Below are 11575 nucleotides of genomic sequence, written 5' to 3' on the forward strand. Positions count from 1 at the left end.
TCATCCCCAATGTTGCTGCTGCTGCTGCTGCTAAGTCGCTTCAGTCATGTCCGACTCTGTGTGACCCCATAGATAGCAGCCCACCAGGCTCCCCCATCCCTTGGATTCTCCAGGCAAGAACACTGGAGTGGGTTGCCATTTCCTTCTCCAATGCATGAAAGTGAAAACTGAAAGTGAAGTCACTCAGTCGTGTCCGACTCTTCGAGACTCCATGGACTGCAGCCTACCAGGCTCCTCCGTCCATGGGATTTTCCAGGCAAGAGTACTGGAGTGGGGTGCCATTGCCTTCTCCCATCCCCAATGTTACCAGCTTAAAATAACAACCATTTATGACCTCACACAAAATAATCCGCCTGTCAACACAGGAGACATGAATTCAATCCCTGGGTCGGTAAGATCCCCTGGAGTTAGTAAAGGGAGGAGAAAGAAAATGGAGAAGGAAATGGCAACTCACTCCAGTATTCTTGCCTGCAAAATCCCATGGACAGAGGAGCCTGGCGGGCTATAGTACATGAGGTTGTAAAACAGTTGGACATGACTTAGTGACTAAACAATGACAACAGTTGCTGAGCATCTGGAATCCAGGAAGGTTTAGCTTGGTTCTGGCTCAGGGTCTCTCTTGGCCTCTCCTTCAAACTGTCAGCTGGGATTGCAGTCCCTGAAGACTTGACCAGGGTCAAAGTCCAACTTCCAATCTCACTCACATGGCTCCTGGCAGGAAACTTCAGGTCCTCTCCATGGGGCTGTTCATTACAGGGCTTCCCTTGTGACGCAAGACAGAGAGCATGGAAGGAACATATTCCAATGACTTTTATGGTTTAGTCTCAGAACTACACTTCATCACCTCCACCTCAGTCTATACCTTAGAATAAAGTCACCAACTTATGTGCTTAGTCACTCAGTCATGTCCAGCTCTTGCGACTCCATAGACTGTAGCCCACCAGGCTCCTCTCTCCATGGGATTTTACAGGCAAGAATGCCGGAGTGGGTTGCCATTTCCTTCTCCAGGGGATCTTCCTGGCCCAGGGATCGAACCCAGGTCTCCTGCATTGCAGGCAGACTCTTTACTGACTGAGCTATGAGGGAAGCCCAATCAAGTCACCATGTCCAGCTTACTCAGGGAGAGGGGAAACTCCACCTCCTCAAGCGAAGAGTATTCAGAAATGTGTGGACATGCTTTGTAAATCACCAAAGTAGGAAAGTAGAATGTTTGGTCATTTTTGTGATGTGGGCAATGTTCTTAGTGTGTGTGTATATATATGCATGTGTACATCTGCTGGAGTGGCCATGCTTTATCATCCTATTTATTCTTTTAAAAAATTTAGGGTTATTTAGATGAGACAAAAAAATTATTGATAACCTATTCTACTCTAAGTTTCTTGGAACAAAGAATACCTCTTAATCACTTCAGTACCCTCCACCAATATCCCAGCACCTATACCATAATAGAAACCAATAAAACCTCACTGGATGTGTGGAAGATTCACTGAGTGTTGGGATAATTGAACGGCCGTTTATACTGGTGACATTTGTGACTTAAACAGGAGATTCGGCTGAACTGAGTTTCCAAGACTCCAATTTGATTTAGTTCTTCCTTTTCTCAGCTGCCCAGTCAAGCCATCCTGTTGTAAAACTAGTCAAGCCCTTACATCCTTTGGGTTCTTCCAGCTGCTGGAGGGAGGTTCCACTCTTACCATGACTTAGCTCTTTCTGAAGGCTTGTTTGATTTGCTACTTTTTGAATAGATTCCCCTGTTTGAATTTGGCAAGAAAGGTTTCTTAGGAGGTGTTAAAATGAAGTCTTGGCAAGACAACTCAAGACAGTCCCCATCCTGAGCCCTGGGATATCTAAAGCAGAAAAAGCGTTCATTAAAAAAAAAATTTTTTTTTTAGTTGTTTCATTAACAGGCTATCTCTGCGTTAAAATTTGTTAGCATTAAATTTAAAACTGGCTGATAGAACTTGTTTTAATACAGTAGTTGAATGTCATTGCAGCATAAGAAGGTAGTCAGCTTTCGGCTTTATACTTAAAAGGATTCATGACTTTGTGAGTGAGTGTTTCCTAGCGTGTTGCAGCCCCCAAATCTGTGTGGTGGGTCACCCTGGTAGAAGTTCAGGGGCCCAATTTCGGCTCATCTGTCCCTTTCAGTGTGATCTTAATTCACTTTCCCTTCCTGCCTGGCGCTCAGCTCCTCCTGCCACAGCACTACCCCCAGACACCCAACAGGCCACTGAGAGAACACACACCTGCCCTCTGATCAGTGTTGCTGTTCCATCGCTCAGTCATGTCCAGCTCTTTGTGAGCCCATGGACTGCAGCACGCCAGGCTCCTGTGGCCTCCACCATCTCCCAGAGTTTGCTCAAATTCATGTCCATTGAGTCGGTTATGCCATCCAACCGTCTCATCCTCTGCCGCTCCCCCTTCTCCTTTTGCTGTCAATCTTTCCCAGCATCAAGGTCTTCTCCAATGAGTCAGCTCTTTGCACCTGCCCTTACTGGGACCTGTTTCTTAGTGTGCCATTCAGGACCCCACACATGCCCCTTCACTCCTCCTTGCTGCAGAAGAGAAGAAGAAGACACTTACTCCCTCTTTTGGATGGAGATCCCTCATGTATCAGTTCCTAGGGCTACGCTAACAAATTACACACAAACTTGGTGGTTTAAAGCAATAGGCATTTGTTCTGTCATATTTCTAGAGGCCAGAAATTCAAAATCAAACTATCCACAGGGTTGTATTCTTCTAGAGTCATTGAGATAGTTCAGTTCAGTTGCTCAGTCATGTCCAATGCTTTGCAACCCCATTAACCGCAGCACACCAGGCCTCCCTAACCAATGTCTACCCAAACCCATGTCCATTGAGTTGGTGATGCCATCCAACTATCTCATCCTCTGTCATCCCCTTCTCCTCCTGCCTTCAATCTTTCCCAGCATCAGGGTCTTTTCCAATAAGTCAGCTCTTCATATCAGGTGGCTAAAGTATTGGAGTTTCAGCTTCAATGTCGGTCCGGGCCTGATCTTTAGGATGGACTGGTTGGATCTCCTTGCAGTCCAAGGTACTCTCAACAGTTTTCTCCAACACCACAGTTCAAAAGTATCAATTCTTTGGCACTCAGCTTTCTTTATAGTCCAACTCTCACATCCATACATGACTACTGGAAAAACCATAGCCTTGACTAGACGGACCCTTGCCCCAACCTCCCTTCTAGATTTCGGCAGTCATCAACACTCCTTGGCATCCTTGGCTTGTACTTGCATGGCTCTGATCTCTGTTGCTGTGGTCACAGAGCATTCTCGTCTGTGTCTCCCCCTTTGTATCTTCACATGGCCTTTTTATATGGACACTAGCATTAGATTTGGGCTTCCCAGGTGGTGCTAAAGAACCCACGAGCCAGGGTATGGAAGACCCCCTGGAAGAGGGCATCACAACCCACTCCAGTATTCTTGCCTGGAGAACCCCATGGACAGATGAGCCTGATGGGCTACAGTCCAAAGTGTTGCAAAGAGTTGGACACGACTGAGCAACTTAGCACACACAGCATGACCTCAAATTAACTATTTACATCACAAAAACCCTACTTTCAGACAAGATTGTATTCTGAGGTTCTGGTGGACATGAATGTTAAGAGAATATTCAACCCACTGCTTTCTTCCGAGCTAGACCTCACAGATATATAGAGCAGTATTCAAGCTTGCTTAAGACTTTCCCCACACCTTGAGCCTATATCTGTGTGAAGACTTACATATCTAAAGAGAAGAGATCTAGAAAACCAGCCTTTCATCATCGAATACACATGTATTAACAAGAGTGGCAGTTCAGAGAAAACAACGTGCATAAAAATCACTCAAAGCTGAGACTTCCCTGGTGGTCTGAGAATTAAGCAGTTAAAACTCCGAGCTCCCAGTGCAGCGGGCCCAGGTTCGATCCCTGGTCAGGGAACTAGAGCCCACATGCTGCAACTAAAGATCCAGCACTCTGCAACGAAGATCCTGAATGCTGCGATTAAGATCGAATGCAGCCAAAAGAAAAAAAAAAAAAAAGACTCAAATCTCACCATGTGTATCCTATTAAGGGTAGTTATCATGCATTGGACAGATCTACACTGTGTGTGATCTTCAGTAATAATGATAAAAGCTAGTACTTGTTGATCATTAACCATTTCTCAGGGAATGTGTCAAGTATATAGTATCTCATTCAATTCTCATAACCATTCTGTGGAATAGTTGCTATTAGTGTTATTCTTATTTTATAGATGAAGAAATTAAGGCTTGAAGAATCAGGTAATTTATCAAAGGTAGAGGCATTCTCAAATGGATGTCAGAGTCCAGAGATTGAGCTCTTAAGCACTGTTCAATGCAGTCTCCCTACAAGAAAGACATTAGCTCCTCCATTTAGCAGATAAGAAAAATGTGGGTATAAGAAATTACATCAACTGCCTGAGGTTTCCTAGCCAGTAAGTCTGAAATGCAAACCCACTGAAATCTGTCTTGCTTCCATCTAAATTCTTTATATAGCACTTGACTAGCTATTTAGGCTTTATAGTGCCCAGTGATGAAAGCAATGGGGAAAAGAGGGTGGCTAACTCTTTGAGAATAGAGATGATTTTTTTAAAATGAGGCAGAACCACAGATGATGACCTGGGTGTGTTTACCCAAGAGTCTGGTAATTCCACCCTGGCCTGGATGTGCCTAGGAGTTTGTATTCAAGAATGCTTCCTTCCTCCTTGAGGCTGACTCTGTGTGTGGGTGAGCAAGTCAATAAGGGCTTCATGCTGCTCTCTGCTCCTCAGATTTAGGGCCACTCAGACTATTGTACAGGGTTCTTCATGCTGTGAATGAAGGCTCAATGTAGAACTTGATTTTAGAACTCAGACTACTTGTCTTCCAGCTCTTTTCCTTTCCCTTTTCTCCTCCTCATCTTCCTACCTTTGTTCGGCTGTCCTATAAACACTTCCATGACCCACACTTAGTTTTCATGTCACTCAAGTAGTACATCATTTCCCCTTTGAGATTACCTTTGAGGTTTATTTAACTTATACCCCTCATCTCTAAAATGGGTTTAGTAATCCCACATATCTATGGTCTTTAACTAAGGAGGCACAAATATACAAAGGAGAAAAGTCAGCCTCTGCAGCAAGTGGTATTGAGAAAGCTGGACAGAGCTACATGCAAATCACTGAAGTCAGAACACTCTCACACCATAGACAAAACTCAACTCGAAATGGCTTAAAGACTTAAACATAAGACATGACAGACATGGCACCACAAAACTCCTAGAAGAGAACACAGGCAAAACATTTCTGACATAAATCATAGCAATTTTTCTTAAATCAGTCTCCCTGGGCACTATAAATAAAAGCAAAAATAAATTGGACCTAATAAAACTTACAAGCTTCTGTACAGCAAATGAAACCATAAACAAAATGAAAAGACAATCTATGGAATGGGAGAAAATATTTGCAAATTGTGCAACCAACAGGGCTTAATTTCTAAATATACAAACAGCTCATACAACTCAATATCAACAACAACAACAAAACCTGATCAAAAAATAGGCAGAAGAACTAAGTAGACATTTCTCTAAAGAAAACATAGAAATGGCCAATAGGCACATTGAAAGATGCTCCATGTTGCTAATTATTAGAGAAATATGAATCAAAACCACAATGAGGTATCACTTCCCACCTGTTAGAATGGCCATCATCAGAAAGTCTACAAATAATAAATGCTGGAGAGGGTGTGCAGAAAAGGGAACCTTCCTAAACTGTTAGTGGGAATATAAATTGGTGCGGCCACTATGGGAAAACAGATGGATATATCTTAAAAAACTAAAAAGTTACCATATGATCTACCAATCCCAGCCCTGGGCATACTTCTAGAAAAGACAAAAACTAGTTTGAAAAGATATATGCACCCCAATGTTCACAGCAACACTATTTCAGCAGCCGAGACACAGAAGAAATCCAAATTTCCATCAACAGATGAATAAAGAAGACATATATATATATATATATATATATATATATATATATACACACATACATACACACACACAATGGAATGTTACCCAGCCACAAAAAAAAAAGAATGAAATAATGCCATTTGCAGCAACATGGATGGACCTAGAGATTATCATACTAAGTGCAGTGAGTCAGACAAAGATAAATATCATATGATATCACTTATAAGTAGAATCTAAACAAATGGTAGAAATGAACTTATTTACAAAACAAATAGACTCACAGACATAGAAAACAAACTTATGGTTACCAAAGGAGAAAGAGTTCGGGGTGGGGGGGGCGGCAGTTGGGGATCAACTTGGAATTTGGGATTAACAGATATACACTACTATGTGTAAAATTGATAAACAACATAGTAACACCATTTTCCTTGGAGGGAGTTTATGAACATTAAATGAGATAATGAACTAATGAGATAATAAATATTCAGTTCAGTTCAGTTCAGTCACTCAGTCGTGTCCGACTCTTTGCGACCCCATGAATTGAAGCACTCCAGGCCTCCCTGTCCATCACCAACTCCCGGAGTTCACTGAGACTCACGTCCATCGAGTCAGTGATGCCATCCAGCCATCTCATCCTCTGTCGTCCCCTTCTCCTCCTGCCCCCAATCCCTCCCACCATCAGTCTTTTCCAATGAGTCAACTCTTCGCATGAGGTGGCCAAAGTACTGGAGTTTCAGCTTCAGCATCATTCCTTCCAAAGAACACCCAGGGCTGATTTCCTTCAGAATGGACTCGTTGGATCTCCTTGCAGTCCATGGGACTCTCAAGAGTCTTCTCCAACACCACAGTTCAAAAGCATCAATTCTTCAGCGCTTAGCTTTCTTCACAGTCCAACTCTCACATCTATACATGACCATAAATATTAGCTACCATTAATTGAAAGAACATTCAGTTAAAAAGAGAAAGAGACAGATGTGACCGAAGTTGTTGTTGTTGTTCAGTCACTAAGTCGTGTCCGACTCTGTAACCCCATGGACTGCAGCACACCAAGCTTTCCTGTCTTTCACTATCTCCCAGAATTTGCTCAAACTCATGTCCATTGAGTCAGTGATGCCATCAAACCACCTGATCCTCTGTCATCCCCTTCTCCTCCTGCCTTCAATCTTTCCTAGCATCAGGGTCCTTTCCAGTGAGTTGGCTCTTCCCATCAGGTGCCAAAGTATTGGAACTTCACCCTTAGCATCAGTCCTTCCAGTGAATATTCAGGACTGATTTCTTTGAGGACTGACTGGTTTGATCTCCTTGCAGTCCAAGGGACTCTCAGGAGTTTTCTCCAGCCCCACAGTTCAAAAGCATCAATTCTTCAGCTCTCAGCCTTCTTTATGGTCCAACTCTCACATCCATACAAGACTACTGGAAAAACCATAGCTTTGCATGTTCAAACCACTGCACAATTGCACTCATTTCACACGCTAGCAAAGTAATGCTCAAAATTCTCCAAATGAGGCTTCAACAGCATGTGAACCAAGAAATTCCAGATGTTCAAGCTAGATTAAGAAAAGGCAGAGGAATCAGAGATCATGTTGGCAGAAATGTGGCCATATCTCTTATTTTCAAGCATATTCTGATACAAAATACTCTATTTTTTCTGTCCTTCCTTAGTGCTTTATGCACTAAAATGTTTCAGAAAATTATTATGTATGTCCAAATTATACTTCCTAGATGAGATCTCAAGTATTAAAGGAAGTGATATCTTGCTTGCTTGCTACATTGTTTCAGTTGTATCCAACTCTTTGTGACCCTATGGATGATAGCCTGCCAGAATCCTCTGTCCATGGGATTTCCCAGGCAAGAATACTGGAGTGGGTTGCCATTTCGTCCTCCAGGGTATCTTCCTGACCCAGGGATCAAACCCATGTCTCTTATGTCTCCTGCATTGGCAAGCAGGTTCTTTACAAGTAGGGCCACCTGAGAAGCCCCAACATCAAAACCAAACCCTTAATTAGACCGTTTTGATTTTTTATATTAAGAACAATTATTTGTTATTATTATTTTTAAAATTTTTATTTGTTTATTTTTGGTTGCACTGAGTCTTTGTTGCCGTGTGTGGGCTTTCTCTAGTTGTGATGAGCAGAGGCTACTCTTTGTAGTGGTGCTTGGGCTTCTCTTTGCAGCAGCTTCTGTTGTTGCGGAGCACAGGCCCAGGGCACAGTAGCTGCAGCACTCAGGCTCAGCAATTGTGGACAATGGGCTTAGCTACTCTGCAGCATGTGGAATCTTCACAGACCGAGGATTGAACCCATGTCCCTTGTACTGGTAGGTGGATTCATATCCACTGCACCACCAGGGAAGTCCTAGACTCTGTTGATTTTTTTAATTAGGAAAATAAAGTTCACTATATTGGGGGCATAATTAAACTTTTCATTTTTAAGTCAGAAGTTTTTTGATTTGAAATGATCCAGGACAAGCTGCAGAGTTATTCACAGTTTAGTCCTCCACCACAGGATAGCTCAGACCTCATTTAGCCACTGGCTCTCTCATGTTATGCAACCCTGGGTCTTGTCCTCAGTGAGAACTGCCATACAGCTCCATCCTGTCACATACCATCATTCCTCAGGCCAGAAAAGAAAAGCATGACCATGATTCTGCCTAATCACAGATGTTTAACAATGCCCTGGGCTCTTCCCCTCAGAAGTGCAGCTGGCTGAGGAGCCTCCAAGTCAGCCTTAGACACCCAGGCATCCACTGCTAATCTCCAAGCGCAACTGAGCCCTGCCTTTTTCTTTTACCACTTAGTGGAGATTCATGTTTTATACTTATATATGCCATTTTTTCCAGGTATATTATAGAAGAAGTGAAAGAGTGCTGCAACCGTGTCCTCTGAGAAAAACTGGCAAAGATAAGCCAACCCTTGAGGATGTTACATTTGACCCTGATAATAAAACCAAAGATGATAAAGGACCCAATGACATCCTGAGAAGGGCAGCAGGTACAGGCAGAATCTCCCTCAAAGTGTGGCCTTTAGCACGACACAAGGTAATCCAAGGTCTTCCCTGGTGGCTCAGACAGTAAAGAATCTGCCTGCAATGCAGGAGACCTGGGTTTGATCCCCAGGTCAGGAAGACCCCCTGGAGAAAGGAATAGCTACTCACTCCAGTATTCTTGCCTGGAGAATTCCATGGACAGAAGAGCCGCTAGGCTCTTGTGGTTCGTCCTCTGCAAGAAGCAATCCCTAGGCCATGTCTGTAATGAAGCACTGCTAGGCCTTGGTGCTCTAGAATTATTTTCAACTAGTCCTCAGGCTGACACATAGCAAAACCAATTTCCCTATCTGCTTTGTTTTATTCTTAAGGGAAGCTCAACAGGAGGACAAAACAGCTTGGATTTATACTTTCCCCACAATTCCTGACCTCTTTAAATGGAAATTCTCATCAACCAGCACACTGGGCTGGTGAGCTGAGCACAATGGAGATGTGCTGGAGTGATGTGAAGCCTTGGCATTATTATGAAATATCTTCTTAGGATTCTTTCCCTGCTCAGGTTCTGCGTGCAGAAGAAAATTTTCTGAAACTGCCAAGCATAATCTCACACTGCAGTTCTGAGAGCTGGCACTGTGTACCTGGAAAAGGATTAGGAAAATCTGTCAGGGCAAAGCTGCAGAAACCCCATCTCAACCCTGCTTTCCAGCTTGGCCTCATCCTTGCCTGGCTTGGCATAGCTCAAGGATTAAAGGATAAGTTTCAGCTTGCAGCTGGTTGTTTGACTTACCACCTGAGTTTGGAGTGTTTGAAAATTTTAGCCACAGAGGCCACAGTGAAATTTCCCCTTCAGGTTTGGCTTGCTAAGGCAGAACAAAAATCACTGTGGTTCAAGTTACTAACAGATTTTTTAATGCCTTGGAATATTCCAACTGTGTAACTATTTCTCCTTATTAAGAATGATTCAGCAATAAACAGAGGTCCATTTCCCTTTGCACACAAAGGCCTCTTTCCTACCTTTTTAACCTTAGAGATATCACTTAGTGTAATTTCATACACTGAGTGTTCCACAATTTGATGGGCACTTCCACACACAGTACCTCACTTCAGCTTCATGACAAGCCCTGAAGTCAGATCATTTCCTTTCACTGGGAAATTCAGAGCATTTAGTGTCTTGTCACGAGCACTTACAAGTCACTGCTAGAGTTGATAGTCAGACCTAGTTCTCCTGACTCCACTAACTAGTATGACTCCCCTGCTGTCAATGTGCAGAGAAGGCAATGGCACCCCACTCCAGTACTTTTGCCTGGAAGATCCCATGGACAGAGAAGCCTGGTAGACTGCGGTCCATGGGGTCGCTAGAGTCGGACACGACTGAGCGACTTCACTTTCACTTTTCACTTTCATGCATTGGAGAAGGAAATGGAAACCCACTCCAGTGTTCTTGCCTGGAGAATCCCAGGGACGGGGGAGCCTGGTGGGCTGCCGTCTATGGGGTCGCACAGAGTCCGACACAACTGAAGCGACGCAGCAGCAGCAGCAGCTGTCAATGTGAGACTGGGTGATCCAACTCCTGACTGAGGTCCATGACGGAGGATGGAGGGGAAGAACCAGGACTCAGAGAGGGCAGCTGACACCCTGAAGCTCATGTGACTCTGCCCACCACACACACAGACTGTGTGATGATGCCAGTGCACAGGGGTGACCAACTCAGCTGCCTGGGACTGTCCTGGCTTTAACACTGAGACTCCGTGGTCCTGAGGACCCCCTCAATCCTGGCAAACCAGGATGATTCGCAAAGAGTGAGCAAATTTCACATGAGGGAGTTTACCAAGTGAGGACTTCCGTAGTTGTGATGGCACCTTGCGTATTGGTACTCTTTTGCCTATGTTCTTAAGTAAACAACTTTTTGTTGCTGACGTAAACTTTGCCGTCTTTGATTTGAAGATTGAGACTCAGAATAGATGTTTGGTTCACTTAACTCTTAACTCTGGCTGGTAATACCTGTGAGACATACTGGGTTTCTTCAGTGTTTTGCTGCTAAGAAAGTGGTGCTCCCAGTCAAGGCTGATTGACTGGTAATGCTTTTATCTGTGGATTTAATTTGGCCAGTAAGTTAGCATGACTAATTCTAATTGATAATTTTTTTTTCTTTCATGTACTTTCTTCTTCTTCTTCTTCTTCTTTTTTTACTTTTAAATATATTGGCAATCTCATTCCTGGGCATATTCTGAACAAAATTATAATTCAAAAAGATACATGCACCCCTGTATTCACAGCAGCACTATTCACAATAGCCAAGACATGGAAGCAACCTAAAGGTATATTGGCAGATGAATGGACAAAGATGTGGCACATATATACAATGGAATACTACTCAGACATGAAAAAGAGTGAAATAATGACGCTTGCAGCAACATGGATACATCTAGAGATTATCATACCAAGTGAAGTAAAAAGAAAGAGAATACCGTATCACTTCTATGTGAAACCTTAAATTGGAACAAATGAATCTAACTACAAAATAGAAACAGACTCACAGACATGGAGAACAGACTTGTGATTGCTGACTGGGACAGAGGTTGGGGATCGAAGCAGGAGACAGGAGTTAGCAGATGTAAGTACTACATAGAGGATGG

The 11575-nt window shown here is 43.3% G+C and overlaps 1 protein-coding gene across 23 annotated transcripts in view; it reads right to left on the reverse strand.

The window, feature by feature from the left end:
- Positions 1-11575, reverse strand: part of C7H4orf17 (chromosome 7 C4orf17 homolog) — an 87938-nt gene that overhangs the window by 52177 nt on the left and 24186 nt on the right. Inside the window, exons 4-5 of one of the 23 annotated variants that reach the window (XR_006552486.2) lie at positions 2247-2555; positions 242-763 (exon numbers count right to left, since the gene is read on the reverse strand). The exons of 14 other annotated variants lie outside the window; for them this stretch is intronic. The gene's annotated coding sequence lies outside the window, so the exon portion shown is untranslated. Of the gene's footprint in view, positions 1-241; positions 764-2246; positions 2556-6801; positions 6862-7445; positions 7506-7540; positions 9578-11575 lie in introns of those variants that run through there. 8 more of the 23 variants (XR_006552484.2, XR_006552482.2, XR_006552489.2 and 5 more) reach the window with 8 other exon arrangements.

This window comes from Bubalus bubalis, chromosome 7 (genome assembly GCF_019923935.1).
Source record: "Bubalus bubalis isolate 160015118507 breed Murrah chromosome 7, NDDB_SH_1, whole genome shotgun sequence".
Lineage (NCBI taxonomy): Eukaryota > Metazoa > Chordata > Mammalia > Artiodactyla > Bovidae > Bubalus > Bubalus bubalis.